We start from the raw sequence: 21,778 nt of genomic DNA, 5'->3' as shown, positions 1-21,778 counted from the left end.
GGCCTGGGTGCCAGAACTATGTGTCCAGCCGGCTGGCGCCGCCACGCCTGAGCAGGTAGGCCCAGTGTAGGCTAGGGTGGCTGGGGGAGATGGAGCAGGTGAAGCTGCAACCTCTCTGCTCGTTTGTGGGCTGAGTCCTGGGGCCTGGAGTGGCCTTGTTGGGACTCTGGGGACTTTCTGGACTGGGGTGTGGGCAGCTCTCGTTTCTGGGCTTGTTCTGGGCGCCGAGTGGCCGACTAGCTCAGTCCCCACAAGCCAGCCCCTTGGTTTTCGCAGCGGTCTCTTCTCCGGGGATGACAGCAGGGGCAGAGTGCACGGATTGGGTTGCCGAAGCCCTCTGTCAGGTAGGCCTGCTGGCTTCATCTCGGGGTGACCTGTGCTGGTGCTGGTTCTGGTGGACAGCGGTAGGGTAGATTGACAGGTCAGGCAACAGGTCATGCAGAGGGACCCCGAAGCTCCCGTGTCTGAGTCCCAGTCCTTGGTAGACTTGGTAGGGGGAGGGGGGCTGTGGCCGTAAGGGGGTCTCTGAGGGCGTATGCGCGTCTCTTCCGTCCCAGGCTGGCGGGTAGGCTCCTGGGACCTGAGCCGCTGGTGGACCGCCTCTGGAGGATGGGGGTGCCGGCAGACATGGCCTTTCTATGCTCAGACTTGCAAAACGACAGGCCCAGGTCCACGGGGTGTAGGGAGCCCCAGCACAGCAGCTGGGGGTACCATAGTGGGAAGCGCCTTCAGGCTCTCTTGTGGCTGGTGGTGGTGGCATCTGCCCAAAGGAGACAGGGACTCCTCTGCAGGCAGGGGGAGTGTGGTCACTCTAGGTAGATTGCCGCAGACCAGCTTTTGGCCAAATGTTGGGTCAGAAGTCCTTGAAAGGAAAAGATGGCCTAGGTGCATGTAAAGGACTGAAGGGAAGGGGATGAGGTAGTGAGGAGACACTGACACTGGATGAGGTGCAAGTATCTTCTGCCGAGAGACTCAGCAGGTCTTTATTTATTCATTATTAGTAATCAAAAAATACATCATCATGTGTAAAACAGAAACAATTACTGTATTATATTCCCATAGACTACTGGCTCCTACGGGTCTCAGCTAGACAGTAGCCTTAAAGGTTAATAGATAAAAAACCAAACCTAACACTAAAACTTATTATTTTAGCTAGACAATTACCTAAGACAGTGGATAGCCGCCAGTACATCCCTATCAGCTAAAGCCTAAGCATCAAAAGACTATTCTATTCATATGGCCTTCAGCCGGAAACCAGCTGCTACTCAGCTATCAGAACTTTTTTTACCGACAAACTTTTTAACACAGTTAACTTCATTTAAAAACTTTCCTAAGAAACTTCTAAATAAAAAGGACTTCTAAAAAAGCAAAAGAAGGACTTACTATAATAGTCGTGCTGATTTGCTTGTCAGATATGTACAATAAATCGTCTCCCATTGTCAAGTGGGCCAAATTGTTTAATAACTAATTTCTAAACAGGTAATTTTCTGTGCCAATTGCTTGCAGTCTACTGATACATATAATTTATTGCCTAAAGTACTTTTCTGATAAATTTTTTTCTTTTTATGACCAAGAACAAAAAATAGAGGGATGTTAAATTCAGCCCCATGGTGTGAGGCACAAGGAATCTTCAGCCCCATGGTGTGAGGCCCTTTAACTTTGGCCCCATGGTGTGAGGCCCTTTGAGCTTCGCTGCTTGCCAGTGTCTTATTTGGCTGGGGCATCAAGGCCTCCTGCAGCAGTAGATGTCTTCTATAGCTACTTGCCCGGCAGTGGATCCAGCAACAGCCTGCTGCTGTCCTCCTCTGGGCTGCTGTGAGCTTCAGAGGGCAAGTTTTGGGGTGGATAGAGTGCTTGTGGCTAATTGTGGCTTGAGTGTCTTCTCCAAACCCATGCTTTTTGCTCCACCAGGATCATCTCCAGCTCCAGACTGTGGAACAGTTTTCCCCAAGTTGGACACCCACTCCATGGGGCTTGTGTATTGCCTAGGCACCTGCATTCTTGACACATAACAAAGACCATATATGATAAGCCCACAGCTAACATCATACCCAAGAGTGAAAAGCTCAAAGTTTTTCTTCTAAGGTCAGGAACAAGACCAGGATACCCACTTAAACCTCTTTTATTCTATATAGTAGTGAAAGTCCAAGCTAGAGCAAATATGTAACAAAAAGATAGAAAAGATATTTAAATTGGAGATGAAGAAGTAAAACTTCACTAGTTACAGATGATATGGTAATAATATATAAACATGCAAGGAGAAAACCCTAAAGACTTCAAAAAGCTGTGAGGGCTAATAAATGAATTCAGTAAAGTTGCAGTATATAAAATCAATATACAAAAATTGGCTGTATTTCTGTACACTAATAGTGACCTGTTAGAAAGAGAAATTAAGAAAACAATCCCATTTACAATGCATTAAACAAAACTAGGATATCTAAGAATACATTTAGCCAAGGAGGTAAAATATATATACACTGAAAATGATAAAGCACTGATGAAAGAAAGTGAGGAGAACACAAAGAAAAATGAAAGACATTTGTGTTTATGGATTGGAAGAATTCATATTGTTAAATTGTCCATAATACCCAAAGCAATTTATAGATTCAGTGCAACCCCTGTCAAAATTCCAATAATTTTTTCCAATGATATTTTTTTCACAGAAATAGAATAAAACAATCATGAATATGTACAGAACCACAAAAGACTCCCAAATATCTATAGCAATTCCAAGAAAGAACAAAACTGGAGACTTTACATGCATACTTCCTGATTTCAAACCATGTTACAAAGTTGTACCATTCAAAACAGTATTCATTACTAGTTCAAAACACAACAAAGCAAAAAAGGACAATTATAAATCAGAGACATCCTGCAGGGGAGGAGGAGGGAGAGGGATCAGAGGGAGGGAGGGAGGAGCACAGGGGACTGAGGTGATGGTGCACGGGTGCATTGGGGAAGGAAACTCTATGGGGACTACACCTGAGGGGGTAGGGGGAAGCAAATATTGTTTAAAAATGAACAATGATGTAAAAAATTAATATAAAAAATAAAAATTGAAATTCAAAACAAAACAAAAAAATAGACACATAGATCAATGAAGCAGAATAGAGGGCCCAGGAAAAAAAAAATCCATACAAATTCGGTCAATAAGTGACAAAGGAACATGAATTTTCAATGGGGAAAGGACAGTCACTTCAATAATTGGTGCTGGGGGGCCTCCCTGGTGGTGCGGGGGTTGAAGTCTCACCACTATCGAGCTATCACAGCCACTGTGGCATGAGCTGGATCCCTGGTCAGGAAGCTAACCCACATGGTACAATACACCCCTCCAGTCTTGCCTGCTGCTCCCGTCAGCAGTGTATTTCAGTAGATCTGCCTGTTCTACTCCCCACTTTGTCTCTGGTGAATCCTCTCACCCTCCCGCATCTCTGGCCTATACCCCGGTTCTTGTATGCATAAATAAATTAAAAAAAAAAATTGGTGCTGGAACAACTGAACAGTTACCTGCAAAATAATGAACCCGGAGCTCACTCTCTTTCTCACCATACACACAAATTAACTCAAAATGTTGAAAGACTTGAATGTAAGACCTGAAACCATAAAACTGGAAGAAAACATAGACAATCAACTCCTTAACACTGGTCTTGATGTTGATTTTTTGGATCTGACTCTAAAAGCAAAGGCAACTAAAGCAAAAATAAACAAGTGAGGCTACATTAAATTGAAGTTTCCCACACCAAAGGAAATCATTGATAAAATGAAAAGGCAGTCTACTGAATGGGAGAAAGTATTTTTTTTAAATAAATTTTATTTTTATATTCCCATACAATTGCAGCCCCCTTATTTTGACCCCAGTCCCTCCCTCCCCACCCCCCACCCCCCATAGAGTGTCTCTGGTTCATAGTTTTTTGTTGATTTTGATTTTCACTTTCTTACAGTTTTTCATTTTCCTGGTCCCTTATTTAAGTTTTCTAGATTCCTGCTATGAGTGAGACCATCCGGTATTTTTCTTTTTCTTTCTGGCTTATTTCGCTGAGCATGATCCCTTCCAGCGCCATCCATGTTGCTGCAAATTGCATGTGTTTATCTTTTTTGAATGCTGAGTAATTGAATGGGAGAAAGTATTTGCAAGCCACACATCTGATAAGGGGTTAACATCTAAAATAGAGAACCCATGCAATTCAAGAGTGAAAAAACAACAATTAAAAATGGGCAGAAGAGGGCCTCCCCTGGTGGCACAGAGGTTGAGCGCTGGGTTGCAAAGCTGCCTGCAGCCTCTGCAGCACCAGTTTGACCCCTGGCCACCAGCAAGGGTACCACATGGCACGCAGACATCTCCTGCAGCCCCCGCTGCTCCCCTCAGCAGTGTACTTCATCAGTCTGCCTGTTCTGCTCCCCGCTCTGGCTCTGGTGAATTCTCTCACCCTCCCGCGCTTCTGACTGTACCCAGTGCTTGTATAAAATAAATAAATAATTCTTTAAAAAAAATATGGGCAGAAGATTTGGATTGATATGTTTCCAAAGAAAAATGCAGATGACCTACAGGTACATGAAAAGATGCCCATCACTAATCACCAGGGGAATGCAAATCAAGTCACCTTGTACCTGTTAGAATGGTTATTATCAAAAGGACAGAAAATGACAAATGTTGGAGAGGATGTGGGGAACATAGAACTACCATGTAATCCCAATTCTGGGTTTTTATTTGAAAAAAACAAAGACACTGGGCCTCCTGGTGGTGCAGTGGTTGAGCGCTGGCCTGCGAAGCTGCCCACAGCCTCTGTAGCACCAGTTCGATCCCTGGCTGCCAGCGAGGGTCCCACATGGCGTGCAGACCTCTCCTGCCGCACCCACTGCCCCCCTCAGTGTGTTTCGTTGGTCTGCGTGTTCTGCTCCCCGCTCTGGTTCTGGTGAATTCTCTTACCCTCCCACGCTTCTGACTGTACCCAGTGCTTGTATAAATAAATAAACAAATCTTTAAAAAAATTATAATAAAAAAAGAAGAAAACAAAGACACTAATTTAAGAAGACATATGCACCCCTATATTCATTGCTGCTTTATTTACATTAATCAAGACATGGAAACAACCTATTATTGTTGAATGGCTAAAGAAATCTATACATACAATGAAATGTTATTCAACCATAAAAAGAAGGAAGTCTTGCTCTTTACAATAACATGTATGGACATCGAGGCCATTATGCTAAGTGAAATATCAGAGAAAGAAATATGATCTCATGTATATGTGGAATCTGAAAAAAAATCTCAGAGAATAGATTGGTAGCTGCCAGCAGCAGGGAGTGGGGGGTGGGGTGGTGAGCAAAATGGGGAAAGGGAATCAAAAAGTACAAGCAGTTAGAAAATAATTTTTTATGGGGATGTATTATATATACAGTGTGGCGATTTTAGTTAATAACAATGCATATTTAAGAGTTTTTGAGAGTAGCTCTTAAAAGTTCTCATCAAAGGAAAAAATTATCTAAACTTATTGTGGTGATGATTTCACAATATATACAAATGTGAAATCATTCTGTGGTTTACATGAAACCAGTAAAATGTTATTTGTCAGTTATACCTCATTTTAAAAATAGGGCCTAAGTAATCAATAACATGGTGTGGTGTACTTAAAACCAGCTGTACTTACTTGTGAGAGATAATTCTTAAATTTTATTTTTTTTTTTATTTTTTTTTTTTTAATAATAAATTTTATTGTTGTATTCCCCATACAATTGCAGCCCCCCCATTCTGACCCCAATCCCTCCCCTCCCGCCCCCCCCCCTAAAAGTGTCTCTGGTTCATAGTTTTTGTTGATTTTGATTTTCCACTTTCTTATAGTTATTCGTTTTCCTGGTCCCTTATTTAAGTTTTCTAGATTCCTGCTATGAGTGAGACCATCGGTATTTTTCTTTTTCTTTCTGGCTTATTTCGCTGAGCATGATCCCTTCCAGCGCCATCCATGTTGCTGCAAATTGCATGTGTTTATCTTTTTTGAATGCTGAGTAATATTCCATGGTATATATGGACCACATCTTCTTGATCCAGTCATCTATTTTTGGGCATTTGGGTTGTTTCCAAAGCTTAGCTATTGTAAACAGTGCTGCTATAAACATAGGGGTGCAGGTGTTCTTTGGAATTGATGTTTCTGTGTCCTTTGGGTAAATACCTAGGAGTGGAATTGCTGGATCATATGGAAGCTCTATGTTTAGTAGGTCCAGAAATCTCCACACAGCTCTCCACAGTGGTTGGACCAGTTTGCACTCCCACCAACAGTGCAGAAGAGTTCCTTTTTCTCCACACCCTCGCCAGCATTTGTTGTTGCTAGTTTTTTTAATATGTGCCATTCTCACTGGTGTAAGATGGTATCTCATGGTAGTTTTGATTTGCATTTCCCTGATGGCAAGTGATGTTGAACATTTTTTCATATGCCTGTTGGCCATTTGCATTTCCTCTTCAGAGAAGTTTCTTTTTAGCTCTTCTGCCCATTTTTTGACTGGATTATTTTCTTTGTTGTTGCTGAGTCTCATCAGCTCTTTGCAGATTTTTGTGATCAGTCCTTTATCATTAGTGTTGGGTGCAAAAATGTTCTCCCAGTGGTGGGGTTTCTCTTTGTTTTTGTTATTGTCTCTTTTGCTGTGCAGAAGCTCTTTAATTTGATGTAGTCCCAGCTGTTTATCTTTGCCTTCACTATCACTGCTTGGGTGATGTGTCTGTAAAGATGTCTTGATGTGCAATCACGTAGTGTTTCGCCTATATTTCCTTCTATATATTTTATGGTTTCAGGTCTTATGTCTAGTTATTTAATCCATTTTGAGTTGATTTTGTGTATGGTGTGAGGTAGTGGTCAAGCTTCATTCTTTTGCATGTAGCGACCCAGTTTTCCCAGCACCATTTATTGAACAAACTTTCTTTGCTCCAATGCATAGTCTTTGCTCCTTTGTCAAAGATTAGTTGACCATAAATCTGTGGATTTATTTCTGGATTTTCTATTCGATTCCATTGGTCTGTATGTCTGTTCTTGTTCCAATACCATGCAGTTTTGATGATTATGGCTTTGTAGTATAGTTTGAAGTCTGGGAGTGTAATGCCTCCATTCCCTTCTTTTTTTTCAGGAGAGCTTTGGCTATTCGGGTTTTTTGTGATTCCATATGAATTTCATCAATAATTGTTCTATTTCTTTGAAGAATGACATTGAAATTTTGATTGGAATAGCATTGAATCTGTATATTGCTTTTGGAAGGATGGCCATTTTAATAATGTTTATTCTTCCAATCCACGAGCAGGGGATGTCTCTCCATTTCTTTGTGTCTTCTTCTATTTCTTTAACAGTGTTTTATAGTTTCTTTGTATAGGTCCTTTATCTCTTTTGTTAGATTTATTCCCAAATATTTGATTTTTTTTGTTTCAATAACAAAAGGGATGGTTTTTTTGATTTCTTCTTCTTCAGATTTATGTTTGTGTATAGGAAGGCTACTGACTTTTGCATGTTGATTTTGTATCCTGCACTTTACTGAACTGATTGATGAGTTGAATTAGCTTTTCTGTGGAGTTTTTGGGGTTCTCTATGTATAATATCATATCGTCTGCAAATAGTGATAGTTTGACTTCTTCTTTTCCTATTTGGATTCCTTGGATGTCTTTCTCTTGTCTTATTGCCCTGGCTAGGACTTCCAGTATTATATTGAAAAGCAGTGGTGAGAGTGGACATCCTTGTCTTGTTCCAGATCTTAATGGAATTGCTTTCAGCTTTTCACCATTGAGAATGATGCTGGCTGTTGGCTTGTCATAGATGGCCTTTATGATGTTGAGGTATGTTCCTTGTATCTCAAGAATTTCAAGGGATTTTATCATGAATGGGTGTTGCACTTTGTCGAAAGCTTTCTCAGCATCTATTGATATTATCATATGGTTTTTATATTTCTTTTTGTTGATGTGTTGGATAACGTTGATTGATTTTCGGATGTTAAACCATCCTTGTGCCCCTGGAATGAATCCTACTTGGTCGTGGTGAATTATCTTATGGATACATTGTTGGATTCTGATGGCTAAAATTTATTGAGGATTTTTGCATCAGTGTTCATTAGGGAGATTGGCCTGTAGTTTCCTTTTTAGTGTTGTCCTTGTTCGGTTTTGGTATTAGTGTAATGTTGGCTTCATAGAACGTGTTTGGTATTGTCCCTTCCTTCTCAATTTTTTGGAAGAGTTTGTGAAGGATAGGCACTAATTCGTCTCTGAATGTTTGGTAGAATTCATTTGTAAATCCATCAGGTCCTGGGCTTTTGTTTTTGGGGAGGTTTTTGATTACCATTTCAATTTCGCTAATTGTAATTGGTCTGTTTAGGTGTTCTATTCTTCTTTATCTAGCTTTGGGTGATTGTAGAGTTGTAGGAATTTGTCCATCTCCTCTAGATTATTAAACTTATTTCCATATAACTGTTCATAGTAGTTACTGATTATTCTTTTGATTTCTGCTGTGTCCGTTTGTGATTTCTCCTCTTTCATTGATGATCCTGTTTATTTGTGCTTTCTCCCTTTTTTCCTTTGTGAGCCTGGCTAGGGGTTTGTCTATTTTATTGATTTTTTTCAAAGAACCAGCTCTTGGTTTCATTGATCTTTTGGATTGTTTTTTTTAGTTTCAATTTCATTTATTTCTGCTTTGGTTTTATTATTTCTTTTCTTCTACTGGTTTTGGTTTTTTTTGTTGTTCTTTTTCTAGATCTTTGAGCTTCGAGATTAGGTTGTTTCTTTGAGTTCTTTCTTGTTTCTTGATGTGAGCTTCTATTGCTATATATTTTCCTCTTATTACTGCTTTTGCTGCATCCCATACATTTAGGATATTGGTGTCCTCCTTGTCGTTCAATTCAAAAAATTTTTTAATTTCTTCTTTGATCTCCTCATTAGTCCAGTGGTCTTCCAGTAGTGTGGTTTTTAATCTCCATGAGGTAGGAAAGTTCCTTGCCTTCTTTTTATGGTTTAGTTCTAGTTTGATGCCTTCATGGTCAGAAAAGATGGTTGGTATGATTTCAATCTTGGTGTATCTGTTGATGTTTGTCTTGTGCCCCAGTATGTGATCGATCCTGGAGAATGATCCGTGTGCGCTTGAGAAAAATGTGTACTCCGTTTTTTTGGGGTTTAGTGTTCTATAGATGTCTGTTAAGCCCAATTGCTCTAGGTCCTTATTTAGAGCTTTGGTTTCTTTACTTATTTTTTGTCTTGTTGATCTATCCATTGTTGATAGTGGTGTGTTGAAGTCTCCCACTACGTATGTGTTTTCTCTGATGTCTGTTTTCAGAGAAGACAACAGTTGTCTGATATATTTGGTGCTCCTTCGTTTGGTGAGTATATGTTAATGAGTGTTATTTCTTCTTGAAGTATTGTCCCCTTGATCATAATATAGTGACCATTGGGGTCTCTTTTTATCTTTTTGAGTTTGAAATCTGTTTTATCTGATATAAGTATAGCTGTTCCTGCTTTCTTTTTTGGCCCATTTGCTTGTAGGATTGTTTTCCATCCTTTGACTTTGAGCCTATTTTTATCTTTTGTAGCTAAATGTGTTTCCTGGAGACAGCAAAAGGTTGGGTTTTGTTTCTTAATCCAGGCTGCAACTCTGTGTCTTTTTATTGAAGAGTTTAGTCCATTTACATTTAGAGTTAATATTGATATGTTAACATCTGTATTTGCCATTGTGTTTGTCTTTCCTTTGATTTTATTTATTTATTCTTTTAATAACTTTTTTTTTTTTTTTTGGCCTTCTTTCATTGTTATTCGTCCCTCTGAGGTTCTGGCTTTAGGACTCCTTGTAGTATTTTTTGGAGTGGGGGTTTAGTTGCAATGAAATTCCGGAGTTTCTGTTTGTCTGGGAAGGTCCATATTCTTTCTTCAAAGAGGAAGGAGAGCTTTGCGGGATAGAGTATTCTTGGTTGGCATCTGTTTTCTTGGAGTCTGTTGACTATGTCCCTCCACTCTCTCCTTGCCCATAGTGTTTCTTCGGAGAAGTCTGATGTCAGCCTGATTGGCTTTCCTTTGAATGTTATCTGTTTCTTCCCTCTTGCCAGCTTCATTATTTTTTCCTTGTCCTGGATTCTTGGGAGCTTTACTATTATGTGTCTTGCTGTATTTTTTCTTTCGTCGTGGAAGTTTGGTGTTCTTCTTGCTTCTTGTATATCAATTTTCAGCTCCTTCTTCACATTTGGGATGTTCTCTTCAATTATCTCTTTGAATATTTTCTCTGTTCCTACTTCTCTCTCCTCTCCTTCTGGTATTCCTATAACTCTTATATTTCCTTTCCTCATGGAGTCAGATAGTTCCCGAAGTCTTTCTTCATTCTTTTCCTTCGTACTTCTCTTTCCTTTTCTGTTTTGGTTCTTTTTATTTCTGTGTCTTCAAGAGCACTTATTCGTTCTTCCATTTCATCAATTCTGCTTTCATTGCTTTTCCCAGAATTCTTTAGTTCTTCCACTAATTCTTTGATCTCCTGCATTTCTTTTACTTCCCTCTTTAGGGACTCAATTTCATTCTTCTGATCGTTGATTATTTTTCCCTTATCATTGTTTTCCTTTATGACTTCTGTCAGTTTTTTAATCACGGCAATTTTAAATTCTCTTTCTGGAAGGCTCAGAAGTTCTTCCAAGTTACTGTCGTTGCAATCTGAGGGCTGGTTTCTTTTTGTGGTGTGCTTTTTTTCTGGAGAGTTGCTAGGTTGCGTGTGGTTCTTCTCCTCCCTACTGTCTGTTTTCTAATTTGCCGTATGCGTTGGGACACTGTGTAGTTGGGACTGGCCGGCATCTTGGGTGAGCTTCTCTGCTCCCCTCTGGTTCCTCCAGGAGTCATCTGTCAGTTTCAAGCAGTCTTTATTGGAGAAAGGTCCCTGTCCTAAAATGTCGATGTGGGGACACACTCCCCTGTGCGCCTGGTCTGCCCCGGCGGTGGGTTCCTGCTCCCCCACTGGGCTTGGACTGCAGGCCAGAGGGGGTCTGGCGTGGGCGAACTTACCCCGCTCACCTCTGGCTCCTGAGGAAGCCTTCTGCAGGTAGTCTTTACTGAAGAAATGTCCCTGTTCTAAAATGGTGATGTGGGACACACTCCCTGTGCGTACGGTGTCAGGCACACTCTTCTGCGTGCCTGGTCTGCCCCGGCTGTGGGCGCTCGCTCCCCCTGTGGGCTCAGACTACTGGTCGGAAGGGGCCAGGCGTGGGCTAACTCCCCAGCTGGCCACTATCTCCTTCAGGAGCCTGTGCTGGCTACAAGTCGCTAGGTGGCGCCAGAGATCTCTCCTAGAGCCCTTGGGGAGCTGATTTTCCACCCCGTGGGACAGGGAGCAGAGCGGGGATGGTAGGGTACACCTCAACGGCTTTGGGGTGCTGTGTCTGCCTTGTGCCCCACCGTCGTGCGGAACCCACGCCCCTAATTTCGTGCCCCGGGTCTCAGTTCCAAAGCCCTCAGTTCCAGGACGCGGGCTGTAGCCCAGATCAGTGGCGCGGGAATGGCGCCTTTTGAATCCCGCTCCCCTGCCTGGGCGCCTGGTTCCTGCTCACTCCGGGAGGGCCTCCGCGTGTCTCCCCGCAAGCCTAGGTCGTCTCCCGGCAAGCCTAGGTCGCAGGCGCGGGGACCTGGGCAGCTGCGATCCGATCCGCGCAATCCGCGCCGCTTTCCCCGCGCAATCCCGCTCCGCGTCTGTTTTTCCGGAGCGCAGCTTAGCGCAGGTTTACCGGGCGGCCGGGGCTGTGTGCTGGGGCTGGGCTCCTCCTGGGCGGGGCTCTCTGCAATGGCGCCCGGAGCTCACCTCCGCGGCGGATCCTGCGGGGGTTCTCCACAGCTCCCGTTCACAGGGTGTGGTGGCTGCAATAGTTCCTTTCCACTCACAGTCCCGCTTGCTGCGTCCTTTGTTCTTGTTGGCAGTTTTAGTTTGTCGTTTTCCTCCTCTCTGCGGGTCGGAGAGTGCCGCCTCTGTGGGCGGGGGAGGGGAGCAGGGTTCTGCGCTTCCCTGCCTTCTGGTCCTCTTTTATGGCAACTTTCTTCTTCGGGCAGTTTGCTGGAGTCGTCCGTTTATCTTCCGTGTCACAGTTCTCACTGGGACCTGCCGCTTTTCCTCCCTATTAACTTTTTTTTAATGGGAGATCTTACTCGCAGCGTCTCCTCGCCGCCATGTTGCTCCGCCCCCCCTTCTTAAATTTTAAATAATTTTGACAGGCTATGGTTGCACAACCATTATTTAAAAATTAAATTACATGACCTTACAAATAAAATAAATTATAAATGAAGGTAACAAGCACTCAAAACTTGTTTTCCAATTCATTTACAACGTTTTATTGTCATTGATGTTTCTGAGGTTCTTTTTTCTTCTGTATCTGTATAGTAGAAATATAATGCGTGGTGCTGCTAGTCTCTTCCCAGTTTTATGATGAATGTCAGGTTGGTAGCTTGAATTTGGTCATGGCAGAAGTATTTATGCTGCATAACTTGATAAATGCTGTAAATCAGGGTGTTTTTACCAGGAAATTCATTTTTGAGTTTTACTAGAATGCAACTGCTCTCAAAAAGAGAGTGCTTTACCACACATAAAGCTTCATGGAGTGGGTGGGGGAATCTGATTTATGGCCTTTAAGGCCTATGGAGTCAAGAAAACCTGGCAACTGGGAGTGTCTCAATGGTATAACAGGGCTTGGACCACTTTATGAGGCTAAGAGGCAAGGCTATAGTCCTTCAGAGAAGGGGGACCAGGAAGAACTGAATGAAGTAGGGGGAATTATAATGGACCCCATTTTTGAGACATTAAGGCAAGGAGTATCTTCCAAGTCAGATTAGGAGATGTCATTTGTTATCCTGGGTCACCAGATACCAGGATTTAATGTCAGCAGAGGGACATAGGAAGTACCTAGGAGAATGATTGATAGTAATCTACCCTAAATGTAAATGTATGTCTACACTTACATAGGTGTGTATACATGTATGCCTGTGTATATCTATTTTGGAAGGAATGGATTTGAGGCTATTAAAATCTTTCTTACATTTTGCTTTAGTTCCTGAAGGAACTGAAGTCTGAGTCATCATATATCATGTGGAGCAGTGATCATTTGAATTTTAGCTGTGTGATGGGTTAATGAAGATGAGTTGAATTAGCTGTGAGTTTTTTGGGGGGCAGAAAGTGAGAAACTCAAGTAGGTGACTTGAAGTTAGTGGCCCATGGATTGAATCCAGTTCACATGTTTGACCACTGAAAAATTCTCGCATACCATGAACATTTGATCAATTCTTGCAAGTGATCTATGTTCTTTGTTTTCAGATTGGATAGGGCTCTTTCATGCTTCTTGACTAATAGGTTCTGATAAATGTTGATATCTATCAGTAAGTAATCTGCTTCATGATTAATTTCTTCTCTGTCCAGCGTGATACATCTCTACAGGTTTATAAGAGTGAATAGGTTAGAGTCCATATTTCTGTAAAAACAAGGTTAGCACTGAACAGTGAGTTTCAGCTTGAGACCACTGGTTTTTCCTACAAACTTTGAACTCAGATAGCTGAGTTCGAGTTCTAATTCTATTCATTTTTGTCATGTGACTGCAGTTGCTTCTCTAAGCCCTGTCTATAAAATACCCACAGAATGATACAGTACATGCAAAACACTTATCATAATACATAGCATTTAGAAGATATTCAAAATTTAAGCTATTTCTTATGGCTTTAATGTTAATGTAATGATTTTACATTCTTACATGCCATACATTGTGTGTGTTTGTCGGGGGGAGGTTGGTTGATTGTATGACTGGAAACAGAAAATTGTCTTTGTAATAGAATAGTTATTGCCTATCTGATATGCTTTGTTAGTTGGTTTCTTTCATGCAAGAGGGTATCTATGCTGAGTAATATTTGATCATAGGACTTTATGACTGTTCCACAGTTTTATCTAGTTTCCTGTGGATGGGTTATGTCTAGCTAAGAGCTATTATGAATAAATCACCTATGAACAGTCTTGTGCAAGTCCTTTTGTGAACATTTTTTTTCTAGAAATGAAATTATGGAGTTGTTGTGTAGATTACTTTTAACTTTTAATCTCTCATGCCCATTTCCAAAGAAATTCCGTCACTTCACACTCCCAGCAGCAGTTTCTTGGCCCTGTGGTTGCTTCACATCTTCACCAACCCTTTGGTAATGCCTATCATTTGCTACATGTCTAGTTGTCTTGTTATGGTTTAATTTGCATCTCTTGTGTGACTAATGATGTCCAATATTTGTTACAGATTTTTGTGCTCTGCACTGAACTTTTTGTTCTCTATCAAGTGGGAATGACAATAATTTCAAATCAACAGTATGAAATACTTCCTATTAATCTACCTTTTTTTCCATAGTTAAAGTATTATTGTATGTCCCCCTTTAGGATCTATGTTAGGTTCTGTCTCTTCCATGCATTTATTTTTTCATTATTTAACTGCATTTAGTACAAAGTAACTGCTCTCTTGGTGAAATCCTCCTGATTATTTATATGGTAATCATGAAGTGGAGCCTTTCACATTATGTAATGCCTCATCTTGGGAGTGCTCTAAGTCTCTTGGTATTAATAGTCACATCTTTGTTAGGTGTGTGGGAAGCACTGGGAGAGGAAATGGAAGTTCTAGAAGGTGAAGTGACTTAGCCCAAATCTCACAGAGAACTGGTGAGATGCAGGCTGACACTTGAATTACGGCCATCAGGTCCATGAACAGACCTGCTGTAACTTCTTGAACAAACGTACTTTTCCTTATTTGGACTGATAGAGATTTCAAATAAAATTGAGTTAATATCATTTCCCCCAAATCTTTCAGAACTAGAAAGTTATCATGAGTTGTGCCAGGTAAAGTCCCTGGGGATTTGTGAACTGGTGGTTATGAAGAAAAACAGAGTCATCCTGCCCCACGGAAAAAGATGTGCGAGAATTCAGTAATGTCAAACAAACAAACAAAAAACAAAAAACAACCCACCAGTTTCAAAGAACAATGCACAAAAATCTAGCCTCTCATATACACAAAAATATTTTCAAATAAAAAGACTACTTTTTGAGCAAAACAGCAAAGAAAAGGATAAGATCTCTAGCAATAAAGAAAGCAAGCACACTTGTGTTCCAGGTTGCTTTTTCCTGTAGCTGCACATGCTGCATATTTAAAGAGTCGCTCCACAGTAATGTCTGATGCTTAACAAATATTCCAAGATTCACGCACCTAAGTAGGTGCCGTCTTTCCTTTATAGTAGGCATAACGGGATGTTCATACATTTACTCCACTGTCACTTTGTCATTGATTTTAAAAAAAATATTTTGGAATTGCTTCTGGAGCTTTAGAAACATTCTTTTAAATATCATCAGGATTCTGTTTCTTTTTCAAAAAGTCTGCTTCGAATAGTCTGTCACCACTTTCTTGCCTTGTATCTTCAACCCCTTATCCAAGGTCTCTTCTTACTCCATAGTCTCACCCAATTTTGGGCCTTCTAATTTTTAATTCAGTAGCTACTTTTCCATTTTTATCTTATCATTCAGACATGACAGTTGCGTAATTTTGACTGTGGGCTTCACTTCTCTTCATGACCATGATCCTGGTTTGTCTTCTGCCTAAGGGACTACAGCAGCTAAATGGGGAAACCTTTGTGGTCCAATCTGACCCCAGGACCAACTATCCTGCCCAGCCCCTGGATGCGTCACTGTACACTCCATGCAGCCATCACTCAGAGAGCAGTATCTTCAAAGTCAGGAGGTACCCATGACTGCCTGCAGTGAATGACCCATAGACTCAAATGGTATAAGGAGAATAAAAGGTGCAAAGTGACTATAAGGTGGTGAGTCTGGATTTATCCTGTAACTGTGGGTTCCACGTTAAATCCCTCACTGTAGACTGCTTTCACAGGTAAGCACATGTTCATATTCACACTCACTACCTTTGTGTCTCTGTAGCTCTGCCCCACCTTTTCACTCTGCGACCCACGCTAATGGGACCTGTTTCCTGATGGAGGGAAATGAAAGATAGCAAACCACATAAGCATGGGCGTTTGGGGCACTGGTGATAGAACTGGAATCAATGCATTGCTTGCATAGATGGTTCAAGGGAAAACTAATACAGATATATTTATTTATTTTTAAAGATTTTTTTAAAGATTTATTTATTTATACAAGAACCGGGGTACAGCCCAGATGTGCGGGACGGTGAGAGGATTCACCAGAGACAGAGCGGGGAACAGAACAGGCAGACAGACAAAATACACTGCTGAGGGGAGCAGCAGGCAAGACAGGAGAGGTCTGCCATGCCATGTGGGTTTCTCCCCACCAGCCGGGATTGAACCCACACTGCAGAGGCTGTGGACAGCTTCACAATGCAGCGCTCAACCACCTGTGCCACCAGGGAGGCCTAATACAGATATATTTAAAAGGTAGTTTTTTTAAAGTTATATTTTAAATATCTTTATACAGGAGAGGGCACTTATGTTCCTATGTATCTCCAGTAACTTTGACACTGTATAAGGAAAAGTAATGTATAGGTAAATAAGACCACTACCAATAAAAACACATTAATATTTTCTTATGGATAGTGCATTTTATAGTGGCATTTATCAAATTAATTTCCCAATTGCATTTTGCCCTAATTAATTAAAAAATAAGTTCATAGTCTGTAAGTTCGGGAAAGCAGATTATCCCAAATACAGAATTGTGGACTCTGTGTCTGTTGTCATTACTCATCCTTGAAGATGCACTAATTTTGTTTCCCTAGATACTATTCTTATGAGGGAGTAAGTCAAAATCCAGTATAAGATTTGAACTATTTCCCATGCCAGAGTCACCTGAAGAATCAAACTTAAAACTAAAAAGAAACCCACCTACTTAATAAAAATGCTTAGGATTTGAATGGATGCATAAGGGAACCTGGTAGTTGTCCAAGTGTGTGTGCAAGGCAATCATAAGAACTTACGGGGCTGAAATGGCAGCCCAGGTGGAAGCGGGTCAAGGAGGCCCGGGCAGCACTGCTTATGTCCATCAGCAAGACTGCAACAGGCTTGCCTGGAGAGAGCGAATAGTTGAGGCTGGAAGTTATATTGCATTTTGTCTTCCCTCCACACACTTAACTTGGGGTTCCTGACATGCTGGGGAGAGGATAGAAAGGGCACTCCATGAAAGCTCCATCATTGCAATCCTACAAAGGAAACAGATTTTAAAAGCAGCAAGAAGGATTTATGACTTCAGGGACCTTTGTGAGTCCTTTTATTAGCCTAGTACATCACTTCTCTCCCATCTTTATGCTGACAACACTCTTCAGCCCTTCTCTGAATTTCTTGTCAAACTGGGCAACTATATAAAATGAACAGACAAGAGCTGCAGGAAAGGGCTGATTGATTCCTGTGTTTGCCTGCACATTAGGAGCAATTTTATTCTGCTAAGAGGTTCTCTTATGCATCCTTCCAGGGAGGGAATCTTGGATTGTTTCTGACAATGCCTTGTTGGTTTTTTTTTTGAAGATTTACTTAATTATACAAGAGCTGGGGTACAGGTCAGAGGTGCGGGAGGGTGAGAGGATTCACCAGAGGCAGAGTGGGGAGCAGAACATGCAGAACAGACCAAAAGCACTGCTGAGGGGAGCAGTGGGCGAGACAGGAGAGGTCTTCTGAGCCATGTGGGAATCTCCCTGGACAGCCAGGAATCGAACCGGAACTGCAGAGGCTGAGGCCAGCTTCACAGCACGACACTCAATCGGCTGCACCACCGGGGAGGCCCACAATGCTATGTTTTTAAAGAGTTTTGTTTTTTCTTATAATGGTCTTCCTAAGAGCATAAATCAACATGTAAATAGAATAGCTGGCCAGCCTAAAAAGTTTTATACAAGTTCTTTGAAAGTTTGGAGATGGGTCTGATTAATGTGGCTTGACCATCAAAATCAGTAAATGGTGTAGACCCTTTCAAGCCTTCAATATAACTGCCTTTTCATTTCCAAGAACTTGACTTCTTAATGTGAAGTTCATAAGGGACAGGTCAACTGTAATCGCCACTGTAAAGTCTTCCTTGATTTATCCAAGATTGACTTAGCTTCACCCACCTCTGTATTCCAAAAACAACCAAGTTAATAGTTGCAAAAATATAATGAATATTTATGTGTTCTTAGGTGGAATTCCTCTAGGCCAGCTGATTTGCTGATTCTGTACAATAGCCCTGTGATGTGTGTCTTGTAATTTTCTGAAGCTCAGGATATGTTAGTGATTTTTATCCCTGTTCACATAGCACAAAGTAGAACGTGGATTTTAACCTAGGCATAGGCAGTCTGACTCCCAAGCTTGTGTGCTTAACCCCCACTTCCTTCTATACCTATTTTACACTTTTAACAGTGTAAAAATTCAGGAACAATCACAATAGCAGTCACTGTTATCCAGGGTGGACTGTGTATCAGATACTCTGTGATTCCATAATCACAAATACAAAGAGCAGGGATAGCTAGCTAATTTTCAGGGCCTGGACAAGGTGAAATGCAGAGTACTTCATTTGGAAAGATTTTAATTTAAAATTTTAGATACAACTATAAGAAAATTTAACTTATGTGTAGAATTACCAAAATCATACAAGTATTTCATGGCTCAGACATGCTTATGTATTTTGTTCTTATCAGAATAGAGGGATGCTGTGCAAAACTAACTTATGGAGAAGCTCACATTTTATCAAAATTCTACCATTGTTTTAGTGATGAACAAGGAAAATAGAGTAACTATGGGTTCTATTTCCCTCTTTCCTTCATGTTACCAACTTCAGCATAAGTGGTTGGCTAATAAATAGAAATAACATGGAAGAAAGAAAGGATGAGATAGGATTCCTTAGTTGTTACTGTTTCTTTGAATGACCTACCTACCTATCTATCCATCCTTTCTTTCTTCCTTTTCTCCTTCACTCACCCTCTCTTCTTTCCTATTTAAAATTGAAATGTATTGATGTATATTAGTTTTAGGTATACAACATAGTGTGTAGTGTACCTGTTCTCTCTATAAAATTATATATATCAAAATGCTTGCTGCAATAAGTCTAGTTAATAGCCATCATCTTATATTGTCACTTTGGTTTTTGTGATGAGAACCTCTGCCTACCACCTTGATTTCAAACAAGTTCTGGTTCAAAGGGGAAAAGAGCCTTAATATTAGGGCCAGTGTCCACATGTGAACAGTCATAGACCTAACATCTTACCTTTTCTTTGTATCTCACTGAATTCCTGTATGTGGTGGGTCCACTGTAATTCTGGGTGCATGGAGCATCCCTGATGCTGTGTGCTAATGGGATAGCAAGGAGGTCAGCAGACACACTATCCACACATCTCCTCTGCTCATGTGCTTACTCCACAGTCACTTTGGACTTTGCTTACAAAACACAAGCTCAAAGACAAGATTATCAGGAATTTCTTTTTTAAAAAAATTATTTATTTATATATATTTTACATCCTTGTTCTCTTTTGTACAAAAAATGTTTGCTTTTTCCTCTCAAGTGTAGACCCCATTAAATTCCCACCATTTCACTCATGCATCATAACCACAGTCCCTTGTGCTCTCCCCTCCCTTGTTTTGGTCCCGCTCCCTCTCTATACTCCTCTCCTGAAGAATGTCTCTTTATAGTAACCTGTTAATTTTGTTTGTATTTATTCATTATTATTATTTCCTCTGCTCCCTTATTTTGTTCCCCTATGTTCCTCTTAGAAGTGAAATCATCCAATATTTTTCTTTTTCCTTCTGATTTATTTCACTGAGCATAACTTCCAGTTCCATACATGTTGCTGTGAATGGCATGAGTTTATCTTTTTTGATTGCTGAGTAGTATTCCATTTCAAGTTAGTTTTCAGCAGAACATTAAACCATAGTGAGATCCTTTTGTGTAACTACCTAGGTTACATGTCAATAAATTCAGCCCTGATAAGTGGTAGTATTTTATTTTTCATTTCTCAGATGAGTTGTTGATGGTGGGAGAGGGTAGCGATATATTTACACTTCAACAGAAATGGGAGAAACCTGTATTTGACCTCTGATCTCTCTGATCCCAGAGCTCACATGCTGAACTATTCAATACTGTAATAACTAAGCTATGCAACTTCCCACAATCATCATCTGAAAATAATGATCACTCTCTGGATTTCAAAGAGTCCAGTGGTTTCTCTCTCCATTCATTCTCCCATTTAGCTTTTGACCAAAGTACCTTGTTTCGGATTACACTGTATATTTTTTTTCCCTACCTTCTTTCCCAATATATCACTTCATGTTATCATCACCACTATCTTAGGAAAGAATTTGGGTCATTACTCATTTTTTGAATGAGGAAATTGAGGCACTTAGTAAGTGACTTTCCTAGATTATTCTGTCAACGGCAGAATAACCTCTGAAGTGCTTCCATTTACAGTCCCCTCTTGAACCAAAACCCCAGTAAACATAGCAGAACATGAGGACAAGTGATGAAGGAAGAAGATTGACTCATAATACAAAATGGGGTTTTCAGATTTCTTTCATGCAACAGGGAGCATGATTTGGGCAATGAACCTGTGAATTGAGTCAGGGTGATTGATTTATGGCTCTGCCACCTATTAATTGGGTAAACATGGCAACTTTAACTTTTGAGACCCCAAGTTCTCATATGCAAAGAGAAGTGTTCATACTTGCGATCAAGGAATGTTTTCATCAAATGAGAAAATGTTCACAGCTCTGTAAATGTCACTTTCCCTGTCACTCTTGATCATGCAGACGGTGGGGAACTCAGGCTGATATCCTCTGTTCCATGCTGGACAAAGGTGAATTCAGAGTGAAAGAAACACCTGCAGTACTATTATGTTCCATTATTTATCTTCACATAACTTCTGCTTCTGCTTCTATCATATCGTCAATGTTTAGGTATGAAGAAGAGAAAACATCAAGCATTATGATTAATAAGTAAAAGGTGCACAAAATGTGTGAGGCCATGGACATTCTAGCCTTTATATAATACCAATTCAGATATTTCCTTGTCAGGTCATATAAAAGTATGAACTAATGGGTAGTTTGGCCACACTGACTAGATTTGAAATCATTATTAATTTTTTAATACTGTAATAACATTGATTTAGCTGTATCTTTATAACATAGGAAGTGTATAGTATTTAGCTGTAATTAACATCCTTTAATTAGGAAGACTTGCCAAATAGTTTTCTGCCTTGGCTGTGTGGGAGCTAATGCAACTGGATGAAAATTCAGCTTAATCACAAAGGGAGCAGCTTATGTTTCCTGTTAAACTTGCCATTAATGGATTAGAAAAATATTCTGTGGTATTCTATTTTATTATAAAAAGGTACATTTGATGTTACAGAATGCAAATAGTCCAAATGGATAACCTTATGGATAAGAACATGCACCTATGAGATACACAATAAGATATAAAATGAGGATAGAAGTTCAATGTCTATCCATATGCTCATTGAGTTGTAGAGGTCTTAATACTGGCTTTACTATGCTCATTCCTCTGGAATTACAATATAAAATTTGATATTTTCATGTGCATTTATAGTAAATGTTACTCCTTGCTAACCAGAGAGGCAGTTAGGCAATGGCTGAGTATGAAAATTGCTGACATTTTCTGAATTTCAAATGACAAATGAGATGCTCCTGTCAGTTTACTGTGTAACTCCATAGCATATGGTACTTCTGCTGGTGGGTGTTATTTCAAAGTTTGCAAATCACACCATGAGAAAGTCCCTCTGGTGGGCTCCTGGAACACTTAGCAACTGTGAATCTGAAGTGACAGTACAGAGGGAGAGGACTAAAAAAATAGTTGTTTTT

At 40.5% G+C, this 21,778-nt stretch overlaps 1 long non-coding RNA gene across 3 annotated transcripts in view; it reads left to right on the top strand.

Moving 5' to 3' along the window:
• Positions 1 to 21,778, top strand: part of LOC119247668 (uncharacterized) — a 224,305-nt gene continuing 202,527 nt past the window's right edge. For all 3 annotated transcript variants that reach the window (XR_005125801.2, XR_008552260.1, XR_008552259.1), the window contains exon 1: positions 1 to 55. This is a non-coding gene — a long non-coding RNA (uncharacterized LOC119247668). The remainder of the gene's footprint in view (positions 56 to 21,778) is intronic.

Source organism: Talpa occidentalis, unplaced genomic scaffold, assembly GCF_014898055.3.
Source record: "Talpa occidentalis isolate TD23 unplaced genomic scaffold, MPIMG_talOcc4v2.1 talOcc4.16, whole genome shotgun sequence".
Classification (NCBI taxonomy): Eukaryota; Metazoa; Chordata; class Mammalia; order Eulipotyphla; family Talpidae; genus Talpa; species Talpa occidentalis.
This window is presented reverse-complemented; position numbering and strand designations above follow the sequence as displayed.